The sequence below is a fragment of the Peromyscus maniculatus genome, chromosome 21 (assembly GCF_049852395.1).
Source record: "Peromyscus maniculatus bairdii isolate BWxNUB_F1_BW_parent chromosome 21, HU_Pman_BW_mat_3.1, whole genome shotgun sequence".
Taxonomy (NCBI): Eukaryota; Metazoa; Chordata; class Mammalia; order Rodentia; family Cricetidae; genus Peromyscus; species Peromyscus maniculatus.
In genome coordinates this window covers 48239302-48266818 of record NC_134872.1, presented here as the reverse complement: position 1 = coordinate 48266818, position 27517 = coordinate 48239302, and the positions used below count along the sequence as shown (strand labels likewise).

The window sequence follows — 27517 nt, the reverse complement described above, 5'->3', positions numbered from 1 at the left end:
GTCACAAAAAGGTCATATACTTACTTTTAACGTTGGGAGGCTATTTTTACTGACTATAGAATTCTAGCCTTTTTACTTTCAACCCTTCATAGATAAGATTCTATTTCTTCTGACTTTCTCCTTTCTGTTTTAAGAAAGATCCGCCAGTGTTGCTGGGGCTCAGTTCTGCTGTGGTGAACATCCCCGATTCGCTTAGGTGTACTCTGGAATCTGGAGGAGGTTCTAGGGCTCGTGACACGGTTTTGGGCTAGCTTTAGAACGTTCTCGGTGGTTCTCTTCAGATACTGCTTTTCCTGTTACTCTTCTTCCCTCCCCGATGCCAGCGCATGTCTGAGGCCAACACCTCTGACGCTGTGACGCTCGCTCCCATGTGCTCTGTGTTTCAGAATGAATAGTTCTCTGCTGGACTACCTTCAAGTCACTTCTTCTGTTTTTCCTTTTTACTTGCAACCCCATCTATTCAGTTCTTAATTTTAGTTACTCCAGTTATAGGGACGCTGCTTAAATTAAAAAAAAAAAAAAAAATTCTGGTTTTTATTTTTTTCTGAACAATTTTACTTATTTTTTTAGAGTTCTGTCTGGTCACTCAAATATTGAGACTCCTTCTAGCATTTGTTTTTGTAGATTATATTTCTTCATAGATTTGATTCTACTCCATGACATTGCCTCGTAATTTTTGTTTGAATGCTGGACATTTTACATGTAAAATGTGGAGGTTCTGGATGCTGGCCACAGGGATTCAGCTAAGCCTGGGCTACTTCTGATTTGCTTTTATTTTGGGGAGCACTTTTTAGGGTTCCTCTTTCTTTTGGGTTCCTGTCTTGTCCACCTGTCACTGTGAACATACCAAAATCTTGGCTTATCACATCATGTTCCCGTTTGTTGAAATAGGGTCCTGTGCAGCCAAGGCTGCCCGCAGACTTGCCCTGCAGATGAGATTAGCCTGGAACTCCGGGATCCCCCTGGTTTAGCCTCCCAAATGCTGGGGTTACAGGTCTGAGCCACCACTCCGGTCTCCCCAGTGTTTTGATAGCTTCTCTCTGCTTAGAGGCTTCGGGGCGACTCTGCACACCAAATACCAGCGAAAGGTGGGAACTTAAGAATGGGGGACGCCCTTCTGTGTGGTTTCCTTTTCTTTCCAATCTTGGAGGTCTTTATAGCACTGAACTGCAATTAAGATGGTTTTTTAGATTTACTTTTCTTTATTTTACATGTATATGTATTTTGCCTGTATATATGTATGTGTATATCTGGTGCTTGAGGAGGTCAGAAGAGGGCGTTGGATCCCCCAGAACTGGAGCTATGGGTGGTTGTGAGCTGCCCTGTGGGTGCTGGGCACTGAATCCGGATCTTCTACAAGAGCGGCCAATGTGTTTAACTGCCACGCCGCCTCTGAGGCCTGAACTCTGGTGTTTAATCCGGTGTCCACCTCTTCTTCGCTTCTCACGTTTGAGAAGGTTGGTCTCCCGTTTACCTCTGTGCTTCCTGTCCCCTGCAGTCCTGAGGGGAAACAGGACCACTGAGATGTGCTCAACATGCTGCTCTGTCCCTTCCCTCCCCAGGAGCCTGCTCCCTCCTGTCCTTCCACGCCTCCAAATGCTATTGTCGTTCCACATTTCATCCCTCTTACCATGTTCTCTGTAAGATGGCTAGTTCTATACAAGCTTTATCACGATACCTCAACACGGTCTGATTTTGTAATCTTTGATATTGATATCATAAGCATTTTCCATGTCTTTAAAACTTCTTCCTTAGGGGGCTGGCAGGGTGGCTCAGCAGGTGAGGTCACCTGCCACTTTGTCACCAACCTGACAACTAGAGTTTGACCCCTGGGAACCTCATAGTGGAAGGAGAGAACTGATTCTCACACATGCATTTCGGCATGTGCGTGTACACACACACACACACACACACACACACACACAAATAAATAAATGTTAAAAATAATTCTTCATTATAGGCTGGAGAGATGGCTCAGTAGGTAAGAGCACTCACTGTGCAAGCATGTGGATCTGGGTTCAGATCCCCGGGATCCACGCACAAAGCTGGGCATGACTACATGACTTGTAATCCCAGTGTTGGGAAGTGGAGCCAGGGGGATCATGGGAGCTCCCTGGGCAGCCAGGCTAGCTGACACAGTGAGCCGGGGTTCTGTGAGGGACCCTGCCTTGAAGAAGTGAGATGGAGAGTGACAGTGGCAGACTCCTGAGGTCCTCCTCAGGCTTCTGCATCACGCATGTGCTCTCTCTCTCTCTCTCTCTCTCTCTCTCTCTCTCTCTCTCTCTCTCTCTCTCTCTCACACACACACACACACACACACATACATTAAAATGTTTGAAAACAGTCATTTTGGCTGGGCGATGGTGGCGCACGCCTTTAATCCCAGCACTTGGGAGGCAGAGGCAGGCAGATCTTTGTGAGTTCGAGGCCAGCCTGGGCTACAGAGCAAGATCCAGGAAAGGCGCAAAGCTACACAGAGAAACCCTGTCTTGAAAAACAAAACAAAACAAAAAACCACCACCAACAACAAAAGAAAACAGTCATTTTGTACTTCACATGTTGTATAATCTGGACTTTAATTCTCTCCCTCCCTCTCTCCTTCCCTCCCTCCCCCCCCCCCTTCTCTTTCCCCGAGATAGGGTTTCTCTGTGTAGTTTTGGTGCCTGTCCTGGGTCTCGCTCTGTAGACCAGGCTGGCCTCGAATTCACAGAGATCCACCTGGCTCTGCCTCCTGGGTGCTGGGATTAAAGGCGTACACCACCACCGCCCGGCTTTAGTTCTCATAAGAGTTCTAAGGTCTCATGGTCTTTTTAAAGAGGGGTTATCTGAAGTAGGAGGGGTAAGTTACTGCCCATGGTCACAGATGCGCGTCAGAGCTGAGCTGTGTGTTTTGGGTTGGAGCCGCACTTTTAATGCTCACCGTCTGTCGATCAGCATTGCTTTCCTACCAGTTCTTGCTTGTTGGAAGGCTTCCCCATTATTTCTTGTGTTCTCAATTGTTTTTGCCCCCTCTCTTCAGAAAGGATTTCGTGTGTCCCAAACTGGCCTTGTGATCTCCCTGCCTCCAAGGTGTGTGCTGCCACATCTGGTTACGCATCGCTCTGTGCGTGTGTGCGTGTGCGTGCGTGCGTGCGTGTGTGTGTGTGTGTGTGTGTGTGTGTGTGTGTGTAACCCAGGGTTTCACACATGCAAGACAAGCACCTCCAGCTGAGCGACACTGCATGTGCCCCTCCGCCTTCCCTTATTTGGGCACTATTCTCTCTCCCCGCGCAGAGCAGTTGCTAGGGGATGGATACGAAGGTGGAGACAACTTGGGAAAGGAGATTCTAGAAGGTTCCAGTACAGGAGTTGTTGTTGGCATTCACCCTGACCACATTGGGCTGCCTGGTAGCTTGTCGTGTGTCTGCTGTGGGGTTCTGGCATGGATTTAATCACGGGGGAGTTTCTGCTTCCTCCCCTGGGTTTGACTGGCACGTGCTTGCCGGGCTCCGGCCTTTGCAGCGTAGAGGGAGAATAGCTGTTGCTCTTCCCGTTGCGTTTCAGGCCAGGGTCACGAGGTTGAAGTGCAGGGCTCACCCAGCTGGGTTACCAGACAGCCTTAGCCTGCAGGTTGGATCTTGTGAACTGCCTGCCCGCCCGCCCGCCCGTCCCTCTCTGTGTCTGGTTGCGCCCGTTTCCAGGTGCCATTCCTGTTTTCTTCTCATTCCCTCCCCTTCCTCCCCCTCTCTTCCTTTGCATTGACCTAGAATTTTACAGATTTTGTGAGTTGGGTGTGGGGGGGGGAGGGACAGGGGGCGTTCCAGACAGGGTTTCTCTGTGTAGCTCTGGCTGTACTGGAACTGGCTCTGTAGACCAGGCTGGCCTCGAACTCACGGAGATCCACCTGACTCTGCCTCTGCCTCCCGAGTGTTTGGATGAAAGGCATGCGCCACCACTGCCCGGCACATTTTACAGATCTTAAGAATCCTGTTTTTTTTTTTTTGTTTGTTTGTTTGTTTGTTTGTTTGTTTGTTTGTTTGTTCTGAGAGTGTCTGGTGTAGGCCAGGCTGGCCTGGAATTCACTGTGAAGCTGAGGGTGGCCTTGAACTCCTGGCCCTTCTGCTTCTATTCTCCAAGTGCTGGGATGACAGGTACATGCTCAGCTTATCTGAAGACAGCTTATTGTGATAGACAGGGTGGCACATGCCTGAAATCCTAGTACTTGGGAGGCCAGAGACAGGAGGATGGCAAGTTCAGGACTAATCTGGCTACCTAATGAGACTTAGTCTCAAAAACAAAGACAAAGGCAAAATATTCTATTGATTGATTTAGTCTAAAAATGGTGTCTAAAATTTTGGTGTCTCAGATTGCTTTCATTGTCAACGTTCTTTGGGCTGGCAGCACCAACCCGAAGGCTCGATTCCTTGCTTCTTGGTGTGAGCTTGGGGTGAGGGGAGGTGGCTTGTGTGGATCTGGGGGTACGGTCTGGGTGGGACTGCCTGCCGTCCTGAGGGCTCCTCAGGTTTGTGCCGAGAGCTTCGCAGATGACGGGATCACTTGACGCTGTCTGTGCTTATTAAATGGGAGCAAAGGAGACCGGAGAGGAAGGATGAGGTGGCAGGAAACGGAAGGGAGTCCTCCCTCACCTGAGACAGAGGCAACCCAGCCTGCGGTGGTCTGGGCCCTCCCTCACCTGAGACAGAGGCGACCCAGCCTGCAGTGGCCGGGGTCCCTTTGTGTCGCTGTATTCTGCGTCGCCCCCAGCTCAGGCCTCCTCCTGGCTATCCCTGGATGCTCCTCTTCAGGGTGTTCGCCTTCTCTGCCTTGCTCCTCTGCTGCACCCCTCTGTACAGCGAAGCTCGCCCTTCTCGAACATCTCTGCTCCGTCGCGTCTCTTCCTACAGGCGCTGATCACTGCGCTTGCCCTCCGCCGCATTTCCCGTCTGCTCTGCCCCCGTGTGTGAAGACAACCTCAGATCAGGTGCCATTACCCAGACACTGTCCACCCATTTTTTTTTGAGACAGGGTCTGGAGCTGAGACACGTCTCACTGGCCCGGACCTCTCCTGGTGGGCCGCTGACCAGCGAGCCCCAGGCACACCCCTCTCCAGCTTCCCAGCTCTGGGACTGTAAGCCCATACACATCCTTCTTCTGCGTTCTTCTGCCGGCTTTGTGGCGTGAACTCAAGGCCGTACAGCGTTGTTTCTAACTGAGGTATCCCCCAGCCTCTGCTGCTTTCCCTCCATGCTCGTGATCTTTAACAGCCTGTCTGCTTTCTCTGAGAACAGGAGTGTGTACCCGGCAGCCTCCTCAGCAGCCGGAAGAACGGCAGGTATACCATGGGTGCTCCATAAATGCATGCTGATGCTGTGTCCCTGGGGCTTTGCTGGGGCCCTCAGCTCCTAGGACTTTCATTACATCTTAGGATTTGGAAAAATATCTGCCTGTAGGAATTTTTTTTTTAATTAAGATTTTTATCGCTGCCACTCCCTTCCCCCTTCCAGTTCATTTAAGACTGTTATGAAACAAAACTCATTATGCTTCAAAATCTGACAGAGCTAAGGCCCCAGGGAGAGAGAAAGGAGGAGGAGGAGGCAGCGTCATGAGCTTCCATCCGGCCCTTGGTTTTGTCCTGAGCCTGGCTCATTTAGGATGACCTGCAGCCCGCGCTGTTGAGACGAGCAAGGACTGCCAGACCTGGTGGGGCCCGTCAGCCTGCAGGAGGGAAAGCCATGAAGGATTCCGCAGTCACGGTGCTCAGGGTGGGAGCAAAATGGAAGTGAGCTGGGAGGGAAGGGAGGAGAGAGAGATGCCAGTGTGCACCATCCTTGGAGAGATGAAGTCAGTGGAGAAATGTGGAGTGGCGTCTTTCTTAGGAATGACTTGATTCTCACTCAGAATAATGAGTGCCTTTATTCATTGGTTCAACAGCATTGATCCTGGGCCTGCTGTGTGAGATGCGTCTGTAGGCCTCGTGGGTCCGGGCCTGGAGTCAGGTCTCCAGCCACGTTTAGCTGGCAGCAGACGGAGCACTTTCAGGGGAACTGGGTGTGACTGTGTGGCTCAGTGCCAGTGCATTGGACTTCTCAGTCCTGGGTTCCTGGGAAGTGGACGGCATGCTGGGAATAGCCAGTGTTTGTGGAGGGAGGCAGGCTGAGGAGGAAGTGCAGGAGCCTCCTGGATTTCATTTCTAAACATTCCCTAAATGAATTCATCCTCAGCCTTTTGTTTTGTGTTATTGTGAGATGGGGTCCTGCGTAGCTCAGGTTAGCGTCCAACTCACCATGTAGCCTAGGGTGACTCTAAACTCCTGATCCTCAGGGTTTTACCACACTCAGCTTCTCCCCCACCCCTCCAAGACAGGGTTTCTCTGTGTAGTCCTGGCTGTCCTGGAACTTGCTTTGTAGAGCAAGCTGGCCTTGAACTCTCAGAGATCTGCCTGCCTCTGCCTCCCGAGTGCTGGGACTAAATGAGTCCACCACTGCCAGCTGGCAGCGCCTTCTTCTTCTTCTTCTTCTTCTTTTTTTTTTTTTTTTTTTTTTTTTTTTTTGTATTGGGGCAGACTCATTCTTGACTTCAGCAGGTCCATGTTTTTTATAGGCTTCAGAGCTGCAGCTCTGTTGTTGTTGTTGTTTTTGTTTTGTTTTATTTTTAGAGAAAGGGTTTCTCTGTGTAGCTTTGCACCTTTCCTGGATCTTGCTCTGTAGACCAGGTTGGCCTTGAACTCACAGAGATCCACCTGCCTCTGCCTCCCTAGTGCTGGGATTAAAAGGCGTGCGCCACCACTGCCCAACCAGAGATGTAGCTCTTACCTCCCGAGTCCTGGAACGGAGCTGGCTGACACTCCCAGACCGTTGCAGGGGTAGCCAGAGGAACACAGTCGCTGTGCATCTTTAATGCCTGGCGGTGTAAGATGTGATGGCAGAGGATGCCCGAGAGGAGCCTCTGCCCGGAAGGCTGGCGTTTCTCCCAAGCTCAGCATCTCATTGCTAATGGAGGGGCAGTACCAGCTCCTTCCTTTCCGCTCTCCTGGCTTCTGCTGCTGGGACCGTGATGAATTCCAGAAAACCAGCAGCTGAGTGAGTGGGGTCCAGTGTGCAGGAGGAGAAACAGTTATGGAATGAATGATGCTGACATTCTGAGAGATTCAGGATGATGGAGTCTGCGGTCGCCGACTGATCACTGCTCTGACCAGAAGTGGCTGGCATAGGAACTAAACTGCCATCACCTGTGGTTCTGGGCTGGCAGCTTACTTTCTCGATCAGAACAGAAGTCCCAAGCCGTGCTCCGAGGCCCACTTGAGGCTTTGTTATCATGACGACTCCTTCATCGTCTACCCAGACTCCGTCTGTGTTTCTGGTCTCAAGGGGCACGTCCAGTGCCCACCAGCTGTCTGCCACTGCAAGCCAGTGCCTGCGGGATACTGCCCAGCTCTAGAGTCTGTGTGGTCAGGTGCAATCCACCCACACTGTGGGAGCAGTTCCAGAAGGATGTCAGGAGGCTGTGTATATATTCACAGGTGTGTGCTGATGTGTGCTCACTCTGGTGGGGTGAATCTAGGCAGGCAGAGCATGAGGGATGCCCATTGGCAACCTTCTGGGTGCCACCAGCCCGGCATGCCAAGGTGAGTCTGTTGTCAGCGTGAACAGGGCCTAGGGAGCAGGGTGCCTTTGCCCTCTGAAGTTCTGCAGGAGAGCTTTTGCGGAGCAAAGCCCGGAGCCCGAGGACAGTGTGGGCCAGGCTAGGAGCAAAAGCTGGAAGAGCAGAGGCTAGGTGGTCGCGTTGCAGGCATGCGTGTGCAAAGGGCCTGGGTCTAGAGCTGGACTGAGCTGGACCTGACTGTTTGTGTGTGAGCCTAGAGGAGAGGTCGGCCTGAGGAGCATCCACCCTGGTTTTTGAGCCTCTTCTTGTTGTGGGGCTCTTGGGTGAGGCTAAGCTGGCCGGCCAGAGCTGCAGGGGTCTGCCAACCCTGCTTCCCCAGCATGTGATGACAGACTTGTGCCACCACACTCTGTGAGTCCTGGGGATTGAACTCGGGGCCTCATGCTTCTGTGACAAGTACTGCACCAACCGAGCCACCTCCCTGGCTGGGCCACCTTCCTGGCTGGGCCACCTTCCTGGCTGGGCCACCTCCCTGGCTGGGCCACCTCCCTGGCTGGGCCACCTTCCTGGCTGGGCCACCTTCCTGGCTGGGCCACCTCCCTGGCCTGGGCTCCTTGTTTTCTGTGCTACAAAGGAGGGATGTAAGGATCAGATGAACAAACAGCAAGAGAGAGGGAGAGAGGGAGAGAGAGAGAGAGAGAGCGCGCTTTGTAACCGGCGCTTGCTCTTAGCCAGCGATGTGGACAGCTCACAGTCAGAGTGTGATTCACAAACAGCGCAGCACTGCCTGCCCTGCCCGAGGCTGGGCTTTGGTGCTGTCCGCTCAGGGCCGTGCCCGCCCGCCCGCTCTTCAGCCCAGGTGTGGAGAGTCCATCTGTGTCATCAGGGAGACCTGACTCGATTCGCAAGCCGAGGCTGTGCTAAGCCCACGTCAGAACCTGAACTGGACCAGCTCATTCCTCGCCTGTATGTCCATTCTGCAGCACATGCAGAAATCCTTGGTGCCAGTGTGTGGTGTCCAGTGTGGAGGAAACATGTCGCATAGTCTGGAATCAGGTCATCCCACAGACGCTCCGTTAAGCTGGGCTGTGGCACTAGCTGGAGAGGAGACGTAGAGTTAGGAGGAGACGATTTTATTAGGAATCAGGGGTAGAATTACAAAGCTTCTGTGTGGACCCATTTGATGGGCAGATGTTAAGCAGTCCAGCGGCGGACACTGAGGGTGTGGGGAGCTGCGGTGCCCTGGGTTGTGCTGGGGGCAGGGGAGTGCTGTTGCTGTATGAAGTGGTTTGTTCACATATTGTGTGTCTTGGCTTTTCTGCTTCTTGGTATGAAACAATCTGGAGAAAGTTGTCCACGTGGGCAGGAGGAGCTGTATATTGAGAATGCTTCTGGAAAAGTACTGTCCGTAAGAGCAAAACACTGGAAACAGAGCTGCCCATCAGCTGGGGAGTCGTGGGTAGCCGGCGTCTCCTCATGGATTCTGATGGCCGCAGAACGCATAGACAACAGGCACATACACGAGGGCTTAAAGGGGCTTCGTAATTGGTTGACCCTAGGAGAGCAAGGACGATGGCTGTTCCCTGCTGCATGGGGCCTTTTTATTAAAATTTAAAAACGACTCCAAACACATCACTTGGGGACACAGATTGTATAAACAGCCAGTAATGGGTGGCAGGTGAGGTTGACTGTGGGCTCATCCCGATGGGTTTTGCAGTGAGATGAGGACATAGACAAGCCTGCTCAGGTTTTGATGACAGAGTGAAATTGTTTTTTCACTGCTTTGGAAACTTTTTTTTTTAAAACCCAAATTATAAAACGTAACCCATCCGAGTAATGATACCAGGTACGTGCGTCTGCATTTAATTTTTTTTATTACCATGAATGCATTTTTTGATAACCACAAATGCAGATAGGATATGGGAAATTGTGGCTGTATTTGATGTGTATCGCTTCCTGCCCGTACAAGGTGGTGCTGGGAGATCTCAGCTCCGAGGGCTGTGTTTGCAGCCAGGTGTGAGAGACCTAGCAGGGCTGGTGGCTTTCACTCTGGAGAGGCAGATGTGGCTGAGTGAGGAGGCAGATGTGGCTGAGCAAGGAGGCCCTCTTGATGTGGACCCAGAGTCAGCAGGCAGAGCTGGTTCAGAGATGAGTAAGAGGGGGCACCTTCTGATGATAGACTCTGGCTCGTATTTGCATAGTGAAACTGGTCCTCACTTTCACTTTTCTCCTTTGATGGGCCCTGAGACATTCTAATTTAATTGTGCAAGGACAGAGGAGGTAGACATTTTTTAAAGGAACATCCGACTTTGTAGGAGGAGTCAGGGAGGAGCCAGAGGAATCCACACGAGTTTTTCTGGGAATGGTCAGAGCATCCAAAGTGGAGGTCCAAGCCTGCTCAGGTCAGGCTGCTGGCGTAGGACTCACGAAGGAGCAGCCTGACAGCCAATGAACAAGGTCCTGGCGAGGGCCAGCGATGAAAGGAAGGCAGTTGGAGGAAGCAGGGAGTTCAGAAGAAGAGACAGTTCAAAGGCGGGGGCGGGAGGGGCGGGCGGGAGGGACGAGGATGTGGAGATGGCTCACGCAGTAAACGGCCCTGCAGTGCTAGCCTGCTGGCCTGGGTTTGGATCCCCAGAACCAACATAAGGTGGCTGCAATGTTGTGTACCTGTAACCCCCGCCCTTCTGGTGTGAGCAGAGAAGCAGAGACCAGAGCTGCTTCAAAGCGCGTGCGCCGGCTAGCCTGGACTATGTGGCAAGGCCAGAAAGACCAGAGATCCTAATCAAAGCTGGACGGTGAAAACTGACTCAAGAAAGCTGTGCTCTGAGCTTTACGCGTGCACAGACAGACGCACAGCTGCGCTCTGCTCACGAGTCACACCCAGCTACACATCCACACACCGAGATCATAAAGGGGGAACTGGGAAGCCAGTTCACATACAGCCTGAGAGGGTGGGAATGCTTCAGATGCAGGTCTAGTGTGTGGGAGAGACTGGTGTTCCTGTTCTTTTTGTTTTAGTTTTTTGCATTAATTTATTTTGTGTGTGTGTGTGTGTGTGCACATATGCATGTGTGCCACAGTGTGCGTGTGGAGACCAGAAGAGAACGTGCGGGAGCCAGTGCTCCCTTCCCATAACCTGTGTCCCGGGGATTGAACTCAGGTCGTCAGGCTTGGCTACAAGTGCCTTGGCTCACTGAGCCATCTTGACCTCCACCTGTTTTTTCTGGTCCAGAAGGTGAAGCTAAGTTTGAAAGAAGCTGTAGAAGGATTTACTATAAATCGGGGCTTTTCAAATCATGGTTTGTAATCACCCAGGAGGTGGTATAATCAGACTAGTGAGCAAATCAACAGTGAAGAAAAAATGAACTGGAACAGAAAAAAAAAAATAGACGAGGAAAACCCTGGAGCAGACCGGATACACATGGCTCGGCACTGTTCCTCCACAGCAGTTCTTTGCTTTTCTACATGTGTGTGTTTATGTAGCTGTAGGCTAGGTCATGATATAAAGGAACAGCTTTCTACAGTTTTAAAGGTTTGTTCATTATTTTATGTGTACGTGTGTTTGTTTACATGTGTGTATGTGTACAGCATGCATGCAATGCTCTGACAGGCCAAAGGTGTCAAGTCTCTTAAAACTGGAATAATAGATGGTTGGGAGCCACCATATGGGGTGGTGGGAACTGAACCTGGGTCCTGTGCAAGGCAGCTAGTGCTCTTAACTGCTGAGCCATGTCACCAGCCCCAAGAACATTTCCAGGTGGGAGCAAGTGTGGAAAACATTAGAAAGTTTTACTACATGCTACCATTCAATAATTGTATTTGCTGTTTATTGAGCACGTGGTTGGGCTCTGTCTATACATTTTCTCTATTAAATTTCATAACAAGCCAGGCATAGTGCTGTACATTTATAATTTGGGTGGCTCCTGAGGCAGGAGGATGACAAAACTGAGACTAGCCTAGGTACATGAAGTCACTCTGTCTAAAAACAAAAGCCTCGAAACGACTGTTGGGAACAAATAATTGTTCTCATCTTGGAGATGAGGAAGGTTTACGTTCCGAGAGACCAAGTGATGTTCTTAGGGTCAGGGAACATGTGAGAGACTGAGCCTGGAATTGAACCTGAGTTAAACTCACAGAAGCTTGTTTGTGAGGTTGGAGAGATTGCCCGGTGGGTAAACGTGCTCGCCCTACAAGCCTGCCACGAGGAGTTTGATCCCCAGAACCTGTATCAAAAGGCTAGATGTGGTGGCATACATCGGTAGTCCCAGTGTCCCTGCTGAGAGACGGGAGGCAGAGACCAGACTTGCCAGCTAGCCTGGAGTATGAAACTCAGTCACAGAAACGAGGGAGGCCCTCACTCAGCCGGGCACGATGCTGCTCTCTCCCGCCTGCGCGCTGTGGCGTATGCAGCACTAACAACAGCCGCAATAGCTGTAGTAATAATAATTTAAAAGCTTCGTCATATAAACCCACCCTCTGCTGCAGGGAGAACTCTTGGAGCTTGCTCTCTCTGCAAAGGCCCAGGCTACCAGAAAGATCTGGAAAGTGGGGAGGACTGGGGTGGAGGTGGGTGGCCACCTGCCAGGGACGTGGAGATAAGCCCTCTTCTATCCCAGGGAAAGACTTGACCAGGTCACTGTGGTCTCTCATGACATAGCCTAGGACTTAACCAGTGCAGTCTAGAAGGTCATTTCCAACCCACCCAGTGACTTAGGTTCTCAGTTGGAATGTGGCGTAATTAACAGAATAAGTTTAGATTTGTTTATAAGTGGGATTTTCTTTTAATAAGTTCTTGACTTCTCTGTAGCAAACAGACACTTTATGATTTAAAGAAGTTATTAAAAATAAAATGTTTTTGATTATCTGTAATGAATTCATCTTGTGACTTACGGCATTTAAAAAAGTCATTAAAAAGAAAATAATGCTGCGAAGCAACAGAAAACTTCGATGGAGATTTCTTCCTGGCAAGCGTTCGAGGGACAGCTGGGCGCTGGTGTTCCTCCTCCTGTGTGGGCCGGCGAAGCGCAGGCCGTCCGTGCAGGCGATTGGTGGGCGTCTGGGACTGCAGCTTCTTATCTGTTTCCTGGCCAGGCCCATCCTCCCCGTGCAGTGCAGGACGAGGCAGGGGCCGTGGCTGGGGAGCTTTTCTCTCCAACTGCAGAGGGAAATGTCTACTGATTGTATTTCAAGGTGGAGCGGGTCTTAGAGACATTGCACTCACCACTCCTGGCTTGTAAGCTGAGTCCTGAAGAGGGCACATGACATGCCTTTGGTCCGTTTTCTGCAGCGTAGACCTGGGGCCTGCTTTCAAGTGGGCTAATGTGCTTTTTTGTCAAAGAAGGAGGGGCCTGCACGTTGGATGAAGTGGTGGTTGTTGGGGAATAAAGAACAAAGAAGGGCTACTTTCTTCTTATTGTTAGTGAGACAGTGTCTCATGTAGCCCAGGCCAGCCTTAAGCTCCCTGTGTGGTCAAGGATGACTTTGAACCCGGGATCTTTCTGCCTCCATGCACAAACCCAACAAGCCAGCCTCATGTGGTGCTGGGGACTGAACCTAGGGCTTTCTGCGTGCTAGGCAGACTCCTACCAGCTGAGCCACGCCCGCTGCGCTGAAGCGTCAGTGTTCAGTTCTGATCTCATAGGGGGCTCCAAAGTGAGCTGAAGGGTTAGTGATTTAGTTAAAATAGCTTCTGATTGGTTAGTGCAGGGGCCTGAACTCCGCCCCCCCCAGCCCGGCTTCTGGAGGACAGATTAATTCTTTCTTTACTATTGCTTAGTCAGCCCCCCTGCGGGAGTACCTAACAGAGCCTCAGCCTTCTGTCCATTTAGAGCCAATGGCCCGCTGTCCATTGAAGAGCTGTCATTAGTTAATGGCTGTGGGAGATTCTCTATCCTGCTGAGTACCAGTCATCAGGGAACTGAACATCTGGAACATCTGGTTGCTATGTGAGCACGAATGACACCTCATTTTCTTCCGACCCCTCGAGTTCAGGGAGGCTGCTGGGGTTCTGCACACATTAGCCACTCAGTGTGTGTTGATCTGCTGCCACGCATGGCGTAATTCTGTGGGTCATGTGAGTGTGGCGTCTGGTCTGTTTGGGGACATGCACCATGACGGTTACCTCTGTAGACCCATCATTTGCATAATTTATCACCATGGCGATAGATGAGAGGCTCGAAACACAAGCCATCTGATTCAGAGTCCACCACTGTCTAGGCAAGGAACTCGAGGGATCGGGGGCCTGTGCAGAAGTGGGGAGAAGAAGCCTTTTCCATCTTCCCCAAACTCTCGGAGATGAGACAGGGAAGAAGCTGCTGGAGGAGCAGGCCTGGAGAGATGGCCGGCGGTGAAGAGCACATGCTGCCCCTGCCTGTGACCCAAGCTAGGTTCCCAGCATCATCGCAGGCATCGCAACTGCCTGTCTCTCCATCTCCAGGGGCTCTGACACCCTCTTCTGGCCTCCATGGGCACTGCACTCGTGTGCACATACCTGCTTCTCCCTCATTTAAAGAGAGAGACCATGGCAGGTCTTATCAGTTTCCAGCATCTTCTTGGACCTTCAGATAGATTTCTCTGGACTGGCCCATCCCTAACGACACATTCTCTACTTAAGAGTGTTTTCCTTTGAACCTGAACTTCAGCGTGACCCTGGGTGGAAAGGCAGGTGGATGGCTGTTCAAGGTTTGTTTTTCTTCCTTATCAAGGCTAATTGAGGTGACACTTTAGGGCTTTATGATTTAATCCTGGCATCAGCTTTTGAAGGATCTGGCTTAGGGCTGCTTGGATGGTTCTGTGAAAGCAATTAGATGGTAGTTGTGAAATCTAGGGGGTGGTTCCTCCTCACTCATGACTCCAGGCTGTCCTGTCTGTTAGTGACTGGCCTCCCAGTAAACACAAGAGTGTGTGGATCCATTTGTGTGTTCTGCTCTAGGATCTCTCCTTAATTCCCCCTGCCTTGTATGCCCCACGGCCTCTAGTTTTCTCTCAGCTCAGGTCTTGTGAGCCCACCACAGTCTCAGAATCATCTAGTCCTTTGCCATCCCGAGGTAGGTGCTTAGAAAGAAATACAGAGGCTGGGGCCACACCCACAATAGTGCACTCAGAATTTTCCTCTGTGTGTGTGCCTGTGTGCACACACGTGTGGAGGCCAGAGGTCAGTCAGTGCTGGTGGTGTCTTCAGCCACTCTCCACCTTAACTTTTGAGACATGGTCTCTTCCCGGATCTGGAGCTCACCAACTCCTGTAGACTGAGCCCAGGGAGTCTCATGACAGGGCTTCCCCATCGCTGAGATTTGCCAGTGAGTGCCATGGCCCCAGACATTTTTATATGGGCTTTGGAGAATTGAAATCAGGTCCTCGTGTGCTTATAGGCTGTGGGCGGTTTACGGACTGAGCCGTCGCCCCAGCCAGAACCTGCCTTTGACGGGGTGGTCAGGAACACTTCACTATGGAGAAGTTCGGACCTAGCACAGATGGCCCCTGAAGTTAACAGGATGGGTGACGGTGTGGTTTTGACGGTGTAGTACAAAAACAACTGTGTGATTCCTGTCTGCAGCCTGTCATTAAAGCTTGGAGTGTGTGTGTGTGTGTGTGTGCGCGCACGCGCGCGTCTATGTGGTGTGTGTGCGCGAGTGCGCGCGCATGGTGTGTGTTTGCAGTTCACTCGTGGCAACAGCCCAGGGCTGTGGTTTTACGCACCCCTAGCTCACCCAGGTTCTTGGCACAGCTAGTCATTTCTTTGAAGACAAGCCTGGCATCATAGAGTGTAGGGAGTGTGACCAAATTACCACTTTCTTCCTGCTCCCTTCCTGCACCGGAGCCCTCAGTGGTTCCCATGGCCGGCTCTGTGTGGCTCCGAGCCCGCACGTAAACAGGCGTATCTGGAACCTTACCTTCTCCAGCCAGGCAGATGCAGCCTTCGGTGTTGGCCGTGTCCCCCTGCCAGAAGGGCCTCTGGAGCACTCCCCGACTGTGGGCACTTTGGCCTCACAGTGCTTCCACAGCGCAGGGCCTTCTGGGATTGTTTTCTGGTGTTTGTTCTCGTGGACAGGCTCTCACTCTTCGTTCTGTTGACCGAGTCCATGTGTACCAAGCATTTCACCTCGGGAAGGGGTGTGGTGAGTGAACACTTGTAGGTCCCCTGTCCTGGAGGCTGCTGGTGTCAGAGAGGTGGGGGGTGGGGAAACACACCTTATAACGTGAGTGTGATCACCAGAAACTACAGTGGGGGAGAGGGCCGACCCCTGAGAGTTGTTCTCTGACCTTGCGTGCTCACAGTCACAGTCTCTCTCTCTGTCTCTGTCTCTGTCTCTGTCTCTGTCTCTCTCTCTCTCTCTCTCTCTCTCTCTCACACACACACACACACACACACACACACACACACACATATTTTAAATTTTTCAAAAGAGAGGTGAAAGGAGCCTGGAAGCAACTGAAGGGCCGCCCTGGAGTTAATGACAGGAGGGAAAGTGAGTGGTTGTGCAGCCCTTCCTGAGGCAGGCTTGTTTGCTTATTGGCGACACTCTGTCATGAAGGGAAGTCGGGGCGGGAACTCAAGGCAGGAACCTGGAGCCAGGAACTGATGCAGAACCACGGAGAAATCCGACCTCTTGGCTTGCTCCTCATGGCCTGCTCAGCCTGCTTTCTTACAGCACCCAGGACCACAGCCCAGGGGTGACTACCCACAGTGAGCTGGCCCCTCCCACAGCAGTCATCCATCAAGAAAGTGCACCCCAGGGGTGCCATAGGCCAGTCTGGTGGAGACATGTCTCAGCTGAGGTTCTCTCTTCCAAAATGGCTCTGGCTTGTGTCAAGTGGACGTGAAAACTGGCCAGCACGGTCAGGACGGCAGTGCCGGGACCCATGCTTCTCTGGAGGATGGTCCTGGCTTGTTACAGATCTTCCCTCCTCAAGCGTGGTGGGGAACAGGGATGCAGGATTCAGGAGCCGGGCTGATCTGGCATTGTCTGAGTAAGGCCTGGGGTGCAGGCTGTAATTTACTTCTTCAAGTGAGTCTGGAGGAATCTTGCTGTGTTTAGAAATCATTTATGAATTATGAAAGTACGTGTTCTTTAATTTTAAAAATCATACCAAAATAGAACACAGTGTAAACAGGCCAATTACTGTGGAAGATGTGGGTAAACTAACAAAACCAAGAGCTGTCCCTTAAAATAGTTGCAGAACGTTGAAGGTGCAGGTGATTTTGACACCATTCAAATGGTCCTGGAGCAGAGCGGGAACACTTGGATTCCTCGTATGAAGGCACGGCACCACTATATGACAGAAGAGTGTGCGTGCTCCACTGCAGAGGGATTTCCGTTTTGCAAGCTGAGACTCAAAGCCCCAACAACACAGTGAGCAGACAGAATCCAGCTGCCCAGGGAGGGAGCTGTGTAGTCATGTGGGCTTCTGAATGGGAATTTGAGGATAGGGCAGTCAGTGTTCAGGTCTCTAGAAATAAGCATTTGTCATATTACAGTATCTGAGGAGAAAATAAGATATGGAAAGAGTTGATAAAAAATTAAACATCTGTTTCCAATAAAAACTCTTATGGGAATAATTAGGTGCTTCCTCACCAGGGAAAGGTAGATTTTTGTCAAGCCAGTGGCCAGTTTTGCTGGTGTTGAGGCGGCAGGCAGGAGGTGCCGTATTAAAGTCCCATGAGGAGACTGGGGATGTATCTCAGGCGGCAGAATGCTGGCCTCCCCACACTGCATAAACCCGGTGTGGTGACTCAAGCCTACGATCTCAGCCCCGGGGGTGGGAGGGCAGGATCTGAACTTCCTAGAGCATCCTTGGCTATATAGCAACTTCGAGACCAGGCCAACCTGAGCTACATAAGACTTTGTCTTAAAAAAAAAAAAAAATCAGAAAAATGTTCTATCATCTTAGAAATTCCTTCCTAAATTTGACACTGGAGTATAAGCCATAGAATACAACATCGATAGGATTTTTTTTTATTGTGGAAAAAAACAAACAGACCAAATGACATCAAAAGATGACAATCTGAGAAGAAATTGCCATCTGTCTAGGAGTCCATTTTCTTAGCATACAAAGCTCTGGGGAGTAAAGGGGTCACTGATCTTACCAAAAAATATATGAAGGGCATGAGCATAAATCTGCGTGGAAAACAGTGTAAAGTTTCCTCGGGATTTGGAGATGCATAGACTGTCACGTGATGCCATGTGTCAGAACCTCAATAGGAGGTTGTAACCTATCAGATCAAAAAAGATGGATGTGTCTGATAACACACTGATTTGGTAAAAAGCCGTTTCCCACATTGCCGGTGAGAGCGAATGGATGTCCTTGGGTGGAGAGGTGGAAACCGTGCTATTTATCCAGATCTGAAAAGCCCGTATCCCAGCACCTAACCATTCCAGACTTAGGTGCCTGCCCTGGAGGAAAATTCTCCTGCATGTGCAGTGTTCAGGAGATGTTGCTGTGATAGTGTAAAGTGAAAGACAGCGATATAAATATCCATCCCTAAGAGAAAGGCTAATAAGAGCTGGACCTGTGGACCATTAGAGGGTCAGTACATCAACCTAGTGGACTGGACACATAGTGAAGTAAGGAATGAAAATAGTGGTGTCCTTTGCACACGTGAGGGCAAATATTTGGTGGCAGTTTTTTAATAGTTGTATGAACTGGATCATAGTATACATTTAGTTAATTAAGATTTTGTATATGTGTGTGTGTGTGTGTGTGTGTGTGTAGTGTGTGTGTGTATGGGTGTTCCCATGAGTGAGAAGGTATGTGCCTGTATGTGGAGGCCGAAGGTTGGCCCCGAGTGTCTCCCTCAATTGCTGTTCACCTTATATACCAAGGCAGTGTCTCTCACTTGGACCCGGAGCTCATGGATCTGCCTGGGGTAGCTGCTTGGCTTGCTCGAGGCAATCAATCCCTTGCTTCTGTCTTCTGAGCACTGGGATTACAAGCAGGCCACCATGCCCACAAGGCATTTAGGCATTTGTGTGATGCTGGGGAGCTTGACTTCTGGTCCTTATTCATGCATAGCAAGGGGGCATCTCCCTGGCCCTAAATTGCTTTTCTTGGGATGATACCGTGGTGGTGCATGCCCGTAATCCCAGCACCTGGGAGATGGAGGCAGAAGGATCAAGAATTAAAACTCACCCTCGGCTACGTGGCCCGTGGAGCCAGTTTAAGACCAGTCTGGGCTACGTAGCGTCCTGATTCAGATAACTGAAATCAGTCAGCTGAACAAACAGAGAATCAAATTAAAAAGGGATATGTTAGGTTGATACCTGCCCAAGACTAGCTCTCAGAAAAGTGACGAGGGGAGGAAGCAAGGCATGAAATGAACACATATGTACGTGTGCATGTATGTATGTGGCCTGTCGACCACAGAACCCTTCACTTAAATTGTGCTTTTAGGGTTTATGGACAGAATCCACAGTGCCTGTAGCAGCCATCTGGTGCATCCCCTGTTCATTAGCTGGTAAGGAAATCCCAGGCTGAGATTTCCCATGCATCGAGGCCATGTTCCACTCCTGAGTGTGGGTGGAGATGCCCACGGCCGTGAGAAGCCTGCTTGCCTGCACAGATCTCCCTTAGGGTCCGTGGATCTGAGAGGCCTACCCACCCAGACCCAGCCTGTGACATCTTGGGTGTGGACAGCTCCGCAATTGCTTCCTGTAGCTCAGCCCCGGCAGACTGGTCTGAGGAAGTGGAGACTGCGATTCTTTCCGGCTGGGATCCTGGCCGAGACGCTGCCGCTCTGCTCTGTGTCCTATTTCCTCCTCTAAGTTCTGGTTCCACTCAGAGGGCCCTGTGTGGCTTCCTGTTCTGCTCGGTGCTGGGTACCCAGATCCTGGCCCTGCCTACCCTCCGTCAGGGATGCAGGTGTGCGGTGAGAGGGCACTGGTTTCAGTGCTAGTCCATCCGCTTGCCGGCCCTGTGACTCTTGGGTTAATTATTTACCCCAGCTGGACCTCAGGCTACCCTGTGGTTGCACAGAGCCCTGCTCTGCCGTGGCCGTGGTGTCGTCTTGATAGATGGTTCCTTTACCTCTGTGTTGCTGCGAGCCACTTGGGCTGGTTTGGGGGCACTTACTGGGACCATTCCTAGCTCTATCCTGTGTTGTCCCCTTTTCCTAAAACCGCTGTGAAACAAGCGTCCTATCTAGAGATTGCCAGTCCCGTCCCGTGGCGGGAGGTCTGCCTGCCACCACTCAGCTCCTCTGCTCAGGCGTAGACCTGAGTCAGAAGCAAATCACAGACTGAGTTCATGTGTGGACGCAGGCTGGCCAGGGAAAGTGGCCCGTGAACAGTCTCAGAACCCAGGGTGGGAGGCAGCCGGTTAGAAAAGCAAGGGCCACGGCCGCCTCATCACATGTTCCAGACCAGCCTGAGCTACACGAGACCTTGCCAGACAGAGAGCCCAGAACAAAACACAGCCTCAAAAAGTCATCTATGAACTAAAGGAGTGCACAAATGGGTGGCCCGACAGCTTCGGGAAACGTTAGCTGAGTAACGACCACGCTGGCCATGCTGCTCCTCAGGGCACTGAGGGAGTTTTGAGGGGGACTCAGGTACCTGGTCATTTGGTTATTTTAAAGTCCTCGTGAAGGAACTTCACTACTTCAGAAAGGTGGGGGTCGGGAGGCCGTCACAGAGGAGGTAACATTTGAGGTGCATCCAGAAGGTTCATGCCTCAATAGCTTTTCTATGTAAATTTTAAAGTCACCTAACAAATTTAAGTTCTTTTTTTTGTTTGTTTGTTTTTGGGTTTTTGTTTTTTGAGACAAGGTTTCTCAGTGTAACAGCTCTGGCTGCCCTGGAACTTACTCTGTAGACCAGACTGACCTCAAACTCTCAGAGATCGGCCTGCCTCTGCCTCCTGAGTGCTGGGATCCCAGGCGTATATCGCCACTGCCAGGTCAGATTTAAGTTCTTATAAAAAAGTAAAAATCAATCCAGACAAGTCTTCCATGTCTTCTCGGCCTTTTGGCTAAGATCAAGTTTGAAAGTCAGTCTTGAAGCTGGGTGTGATGTTTAACACCTGTAATCCAAGCACATGAATGGTGGAGACGGATCAGTTCTAGGCCAGCCTGGGCTACATGCGGTTCTGTATCACACTCCTCTCCCAAGTGAAAGATAAGGCTGGGAACGTAACTCACTTGGTAGTATTTGCCTAGCATTCATGAAACCTTGGGTTCTAGCCCCAGTACTGCATAAACCAGGCATGGTGGACCCTGCCTGTGATCCTAGCACTTGGAGGGCGTAGGGAGAAGAATCCAAAGTTCAAGGCATCCTCAACCAATTGTGCAGTTTAGACACTATCCCAAAACCAAACAACAAAGTGAAGTTAGATTAAAAAAATTTGAAGTCTTGAGACATTACTAAATAAGGCTTATCCCAGGAAGTTAAGTCCAGCTCAACACAGACTAGCGTTAGCAGAAAGAACCCGTGGAAGTTGGAGACCCAGATGTCAGGATGGAACCCGATATGTACCCGAGACTCAGCAAGAGTTTGATGCATGAAGGAATTCGGTCTCACTGAATGCAGAAAAGTACTGAAAACCCATGATGTCTGCAGTATTAAGTATCATAACATTAAAACAGGCATGTCAGAGAATCTGCCCTACACCGAGGAAGGGTCTGTGTGTGATCTGGGCACAGCCTTCCATAGAGGCTGCTTCTGAAGGAGAGAAACAGGAAGTAACCCCAGAGCCCTTATCTCAGCTCTTCTTTAACAGAGACTTGTCATGACAATATAGGAACAAAACAGAAAGAAAAAAAATACTAGAGGGATTGGCATGGGGAAGGAAGAGATAAAAATACGGTTGTTTACGAATGACACAATTTCTATTCAAAGAAGATGGCAGACGGCCCTGTGGCTGCTTGTACATAGAAGTTACAGGGTTAAAGCGGATGCTTCGAGCCCATGGCCGACAGTGGAGCTCCAGGGAGAGCCATGCAGCCTGAAAGGCTGTGGTAATGTGAGCCAGGGACAGCTGGTGTCCCTGATTTTCCCAAAAGACCCCAGAGGGTCTTTTGAAAGCACCAGGGTCCCGAAGCTGACGAGACGGGCGAGTGGGAGGCACTGGAGCTGTACCATATTAGGACAGAGCTGACCAATGGGAAGTGAATATTTGGTGTAAAAAGCAGCTGTGTTTGAAAATCTTTAATACCGGGCATGGTGGCACTCGCCTTTGATCCCAGCAACTGGGAGGCCGAGGCAGCCAGATCTCTGAGTTTGAGGCCAGCTGAGTAAAAGAATAAGTTTTCTTAAAAATGATAAAATCAAAACGAGGTAAGGTGGGGCATGCCTGTAGTCCTAGCACTCAGCAGGTGAAGATCAGGAGGTCAAGGTGACATTTGGAGTTTAGGCCAGCCTGAGCTACATGAGACCATGTTTCAAAAATAAATAATAATAAAATTAAAATAAGTAGAATTGTGTAAAGGGGGAAAGGAATGAAGAGAATGAAGAAGAGATGTAAGGTAAAATTGCTAACTGCAAAAGATGGAGCTTCAACCGACTCAGTGGTAGTGTTTCATTGGGCTTGGAACAAGAGTTGTAATTGGGTGGTTGTTGTTATTATTGTTGATACAGGGTCTTGATATATAGCCTTGGCTGTCCTGGAACTTGATATCTAGGCAAGACTGGTCTTGAACTCAAAGAGATCTGCCTGCTTAAGCCTCTGGAATGCTGGGAATAAAGGTAACTTGGCTTGGGTCAATTTTACGAAACCTACCCTTGAGGCCAGTAGGAAAGAAAATTGGGTACCTCCTCCTTCAAGGTGGAAGAGTGGAGCCAGCTTTTCAGGAGAATGTCATGACCACAAGAATCACGGCAGCCTTTGAACCGCAGCCTTTGAACTGCTTGACCAGTATTTCTGCTTTTGGGGGAGTAAGCCCCCCAGAGACAACCCCGAAGAGGAAGAAGCTAACTTATCCCTGATGGAAAAACCAAAGGGAAGCAGCGTCAGTGTGAGGAATCAGGCATGTTAGGACGACTGACGGCAGATCCGTAGATCCCCACCCTCTTCTCTAGATGGCTTGTCCTGTCCGGTTCTTTCCTAGGTAGACACACTCGTGAGAACCTGGGAAAGCCCAGAGCCTGTGGCCATATCAACTGTAACTCAGCGTTCATTGAGTTAGAGACTTTGGGTCTGGCTGATACAGCTGCATAATGCTGGCTTTTTCAAGTTCTTTACAATGAAGTTTTAATTTAAAAGTCATTTAATTAATATCCTCTGCAGTAAAATTGTGATTGTTACACATTGCAGTTGGTTTAATTTAATAATTTTATTTTAAAATTATTTATTGTTTTGCATGTGTATGGAATAAGCACATACAATAACATTCTATAACAGTCAGAGGACAACGTCTGTCTGCCTAGCATGTGGGTCTCAGGGACGGATTTCAGGTGGTCGCGCTCGTCAGCAAGGCTTTTTACCCACTGGGCCATCTCGGTGACCCATATTGAGGTTTTAACAGAAAGGCGGGGAAAATCCTGGCAGTGAAGGGAACGTTGGGCACCAGGCATCCACAAAAAGCTGGATTTGAGTCACTGCATTGCCGTGTGGTTTTGGGCGAATCACGTATCTCTTCTTTAGCCTGTCTCCACCTTAGAAGAGGTCGCAGTGATACCCACATGAGAGATCAGAGGGCTCTGGGCTTGCGTTAAGGCAGTTAGTGCTCCAGGCAGAGTAAGTCCTCACTTTCTCATTCTGTCCCCATTGCCACAATGTCTGGGGTTCCAAGCGGGGCCAGCTACATCTGTGTGGCAACAGAGAGGAGGAGGTAGACACCCCCTGAAAAAGACAGCCTGCAGAACCACTGGGAACCCCCCCCCCCGCCCCACCCCGAGAGGGCTGCAACCTAGGAAGGGTAAGCAAAGTCTGTGCCCATTCATTTCAGACCTGCAGTCAGGACTCAGGAGGACAAGACCTGTTGGGCTGGTATGGTAGCTCAGTGGTAGAGCCCTTGCCTGGCCCATGAGGGGCCTTGGGTTCATTTCCCAGCAAAAAAAGACATTCACGGGCAGAGTCAGAACACCGTGTGTTCATTCATCGTTTTATCTCTTCCTGATACAACTCTTCTTAGGCAGGACCAATTTCCCTTTTTTATTTTTCAGACGAGGACATGAGTGAGAGGCTTAGAGAGTCCCACAGGAGGGGATCCAAGCTACCTTCACCCCGGACACACATTGATGAGACACTGTGTCCGGGCCTTGTGTCTCAGGGCTGAGTTAACCATGTTCTCTGTCCCTATTTTTCTTAGTTATTACTTTTCTATTGCAATGACAGAAATGTCGGGACCAAGGCAACTTATGAAAGGAAACATTTCATTTGGGGGCTCGAGGTTCCTGAGGGTTAGAGTCCATGGCTGTCGGGAGTGAAGCATGCAGGCAGGCTGGCAGGCAGGCATGGCAGGCAGGCAGGCAGGCAGGCAGGCAGGCAGGCAGGCATGGCGCTGAGTCAGTAGCTGAGAGCTTACATCCGATCTGCGGGCGTAAGCGGGAGGAGGGCATGGCCTGGGAATGGTGTGGGATTTTGAAAGCTCACAGCCCCACCCACACCCCAGGGACACAGCCCCTCCTCAAGAGGTTCCTAATCCTTTCCAAACAGTTCCACCAACTTTGAACCAAGCACTCAAATATATGAGCCTTTGGGGGCCATTCTGTTCAAGCCTCCACAGAGACGTGGCTTGGGTGGTCCTTGATTCCTGCCCTTTCCAAGAAAGAAGACTGAGTTACTAATCCCGGCCCCCAGAGTCTCACTCTTCCTTCCCTGACACGGTGCTGATGGCGGACCCCGGAAGGTGACACTGGGGGCTCTGAGCACAGCTGTAAGAGTGTCTGCCCTTCACTCGAGTCTGCAGCTGGGGTGGTCCACCTCAAGGAATGGCTCTGTTTGCTGGCGTTCATTGGGAACATTGAAAATACCCCCAGTGCTCCTGTCTGCAGGCTGAAGCGTCTCAATTTGAGGCAGGGTCTCTTGTAACCTAGGCTGGCCTTGAGCCCACTATATAGATGAAGATGACCTTCAACTTCTGATCCTTTTCCCTCCATCTTCCATGCGCTGGGGTTACAGGCGTGTGCCACCACACTTACTTTATATAGTACTGGTGAGCCACTTCAGGGATTCACACACACTAGGAAGATGCTCTACCACCTCAGTCACATCCCCCACACTACTTAAGAAAAAGATTTATTTGTGATATATTTGTATGTATGTATATAAAACTTGTGTGTGTGTAAGTATGAATGCCACATGTGAGGTGCCCCCAAAGAGAGTGTCAGGTTCCTTGGAGCTGGAGTTCCAGCCAGTTGTGAGCCACCTGCTGTGCCCAGCACTTCATTCTTGACTGAGCGGTGATCTCCCAGATGGGAAAGCGTCAGTCCTACGGTGGTTAATGCCTTGGATTTTGGGTGCTTACCTGGGACAGGGAGGTGGGATCAGGTCAGGGAACAGGGAGAAGGCAGGATCTGCGTGGCTGAGGAGATGTCTTGAGTAGGAAGGACCGAGAAAGGAGGTTGGGTGGGGCTCTTGCCTGACCAAACACTGTGAGTCCCCAGAGGTCCCCAGACTGGGGTGGTGTCTCTGGATGTGTGCCTCTGAAAGCTGTGTTTCTGACTATGGCTGAACGAGGTGGTGGTGGTGGTGTGTGTGTGTGGGGGGGGGAGGGCATGAAAACCCAGGGTGGGTCTCAATAGTAACCCTGGGTGGAAAATAACTAGAATGGGCCATGTACAGAATACAAGATGTATGTGTGTATGGGGGTGGTGGAGAGAGTATGGGGCGATTTCCCAAGCCTTTGGCGAGGTGACTAGATATTCAGGGCACAACCGGCGAAGATCGGGAGAGCCCGGAGGGAGTGAGGTGTGTGAGGATGTTGAGCTGAGCTTACTTTGGACACGTGGAGTTCGAGCAGCCCGTGTGGTAGGTGGGAGCGTCTAGTGAGAAGAATGTCCCCTGCTGAAGTCAGCCACTGTCTGCAAACAGATGTTCCGTTTAGTGCTTGCAGCCCTAAGCGGGGATGTGCCAACAAGGAGGATGTGGGCGGGCAAAGACAGTTACAGGAGTGGACTGTGCGGATTTGAAGGATGCTCCAATTATAAAACACACTGAAAACTGGAATGCACTCCTTTCTGCTGCTCACGCGCTGGCCAGCAGCCCGCAGGGTGGAGTCCCAGCTCAACTGGACATCTGTTGGGCACTTACCTTCTCTTAGCTTCCTAAGGCTATCCCAGCAGAGCGCCTCAGGCCGGATGAGCCTTTCACAGTTTTGGATGCTTGAAATCAAGGCCTGGGCAGGAAAAGGTCTGTCTACACCTCGCTTTCAGTTCCTGTAGTCCTTGGTACTCTTCAGCTTGTAGAAACACGAGTTGCCTGCCCCGTGTGTGTGTGTGTGTGTGTGTATGCACTCCTATGTGTTTCTGTTTTCTCTTAAGTTCAGCAGCTGTGGCTCGCCTCAGCAGCTCATACGATAAAATTGGAATGATGCAGAGATTAGCACGGCCCCTGTGCAAGGAGGACCTGCAAATTCCTGAGGCGGTCCTTATGTTCGATACCCTGCCTCGGTGACTAAATGGAGAGTGATTGACAGAGACACCTGCTGTCAACCTCTGCTGAGCACAGCACGCGTGTGTCCACACACATTTGGAGCATCCGTACATACTGCTTGCACACCATATTTCTATGCACGAACAACATTAGAAAAGAACGAGCTCAAGAGGAGTTATATACCAGTTCCCTTTGCCGAGACCCTGTTTCTAAGTAAGATCACATTGTGAGACTCCATTCCACGTGATCGTGAACTTGGGGTGGGTACCAGGCATTTCTAACTGTTCCTGGCATCCCCTCCACCCGACTGCCATGCTCTTCCTTCAGGAAGATGTCCGTATATTACCCCAGCCGCCGTTTACCATCTGCAGCTCACGAGCACTCCCTCTCTGAGAGGACCCCAGAACATTCCCTCTCTGAGAGGACCCCAGTACTGTCCGTGCCCCCACTAGGCCCTGGACTCCTTGATACCTGAGTCCGCCTGCCTCTGTGTCTTTGCACTGAGTGGTAGAGGCAGCCCCCCGCTTCAGGAGAGTGGCTGTGGGTGCTAGCTTCTGAGCTTGGGTGACTTTCCTAATTTCTCTTTGCCTCAGTTTCCCTTTTTGTAAGATGGCGCTGTTAAATGAGAACTTACTGGGTCATGAGGAAGTATACGGAGAGCAGCTGGTCAGGGACTCCCATCTCCAGGAGGGAAGAACCTTGTTTGTTCTTTGGTATTTGGGGCGGCGGCTGACATGCCAGGGGACCGTAAGGACTTGTGGAACTTACAGAGACTTAGCATGAGGAGAACTGACGGCATTTGTGTGTTTGTGAATTTGAGCCTTCCTTAGAGGCCCCCCCCCTCCCTCTGCCCGAGTCCCCAGCGGTAGATAACTTCACGGCTGGATGCTGAGGACTGTGGTGGTACACAGGGGTCTCAGTTTGACTCAAACGCTCAGCCCTGTGCTCGGCGCTTCTCTTTCATGTGGATGGAACAAATTTCGGCTTATTACATAGTGGTATCTACAGTGGCTTCCATAGATGAGTCACCACTTACTGTAAAGTTTTCAGATGCCCGGCAGACACACCCATCGGCGGAGATCGGGCCCTCTGCAAGACCTGCAGCCCGGGCGGCCTCGGGCGTCTAGCAAGAGACAGAAATCTTGTGGCCCCCTTCGACATGAAGGTCACAGGTGAAGGTCGGCCTGCAGCTTCCACCTTCTTGCTGGAACTTTGGTTTGATCTTTCCTGAGGTAGCCACACGCCAACCGTCAGGCGGCACTGTGCACATTCGTGCTTGGGCTGCTTCTGGACGACAGATTTATTCTTGGGCCTCATTTTGTTTTTGTGTGAACTGTTTAAAAAAGTAAAAACAAAGGTGGGCTGGGTAAAGTGTTTGCTGTACAAGCGCCAGGACCTGAGTCGAATC

At 50.7% G+C, this 27517-nt stretch overlaps 1 protein-coding gene and 1 non-coding gene across 17 annotated transcripts in view; both read left to right on the top strand.

Annotated features, from left to right (window-relative positions):
• The window catches only part of Trerf1 (transcriptional regulating factor 1), a 223077-nt gene that overhangs the window by 22599 nt on the left and 172961 nt on the right, over positions 1-27517 (top strand). The window lies entirely within an intron of this gene.
• On the top strand, positions 26009-26112 carry LOC121824923 (U6 spliceosomal RNA). Its single transcript, XR_006066919.2, has one exon. It is a non-coding gene; the product is annotated as a U6 spliceosomal RNA (small nuclear RNA).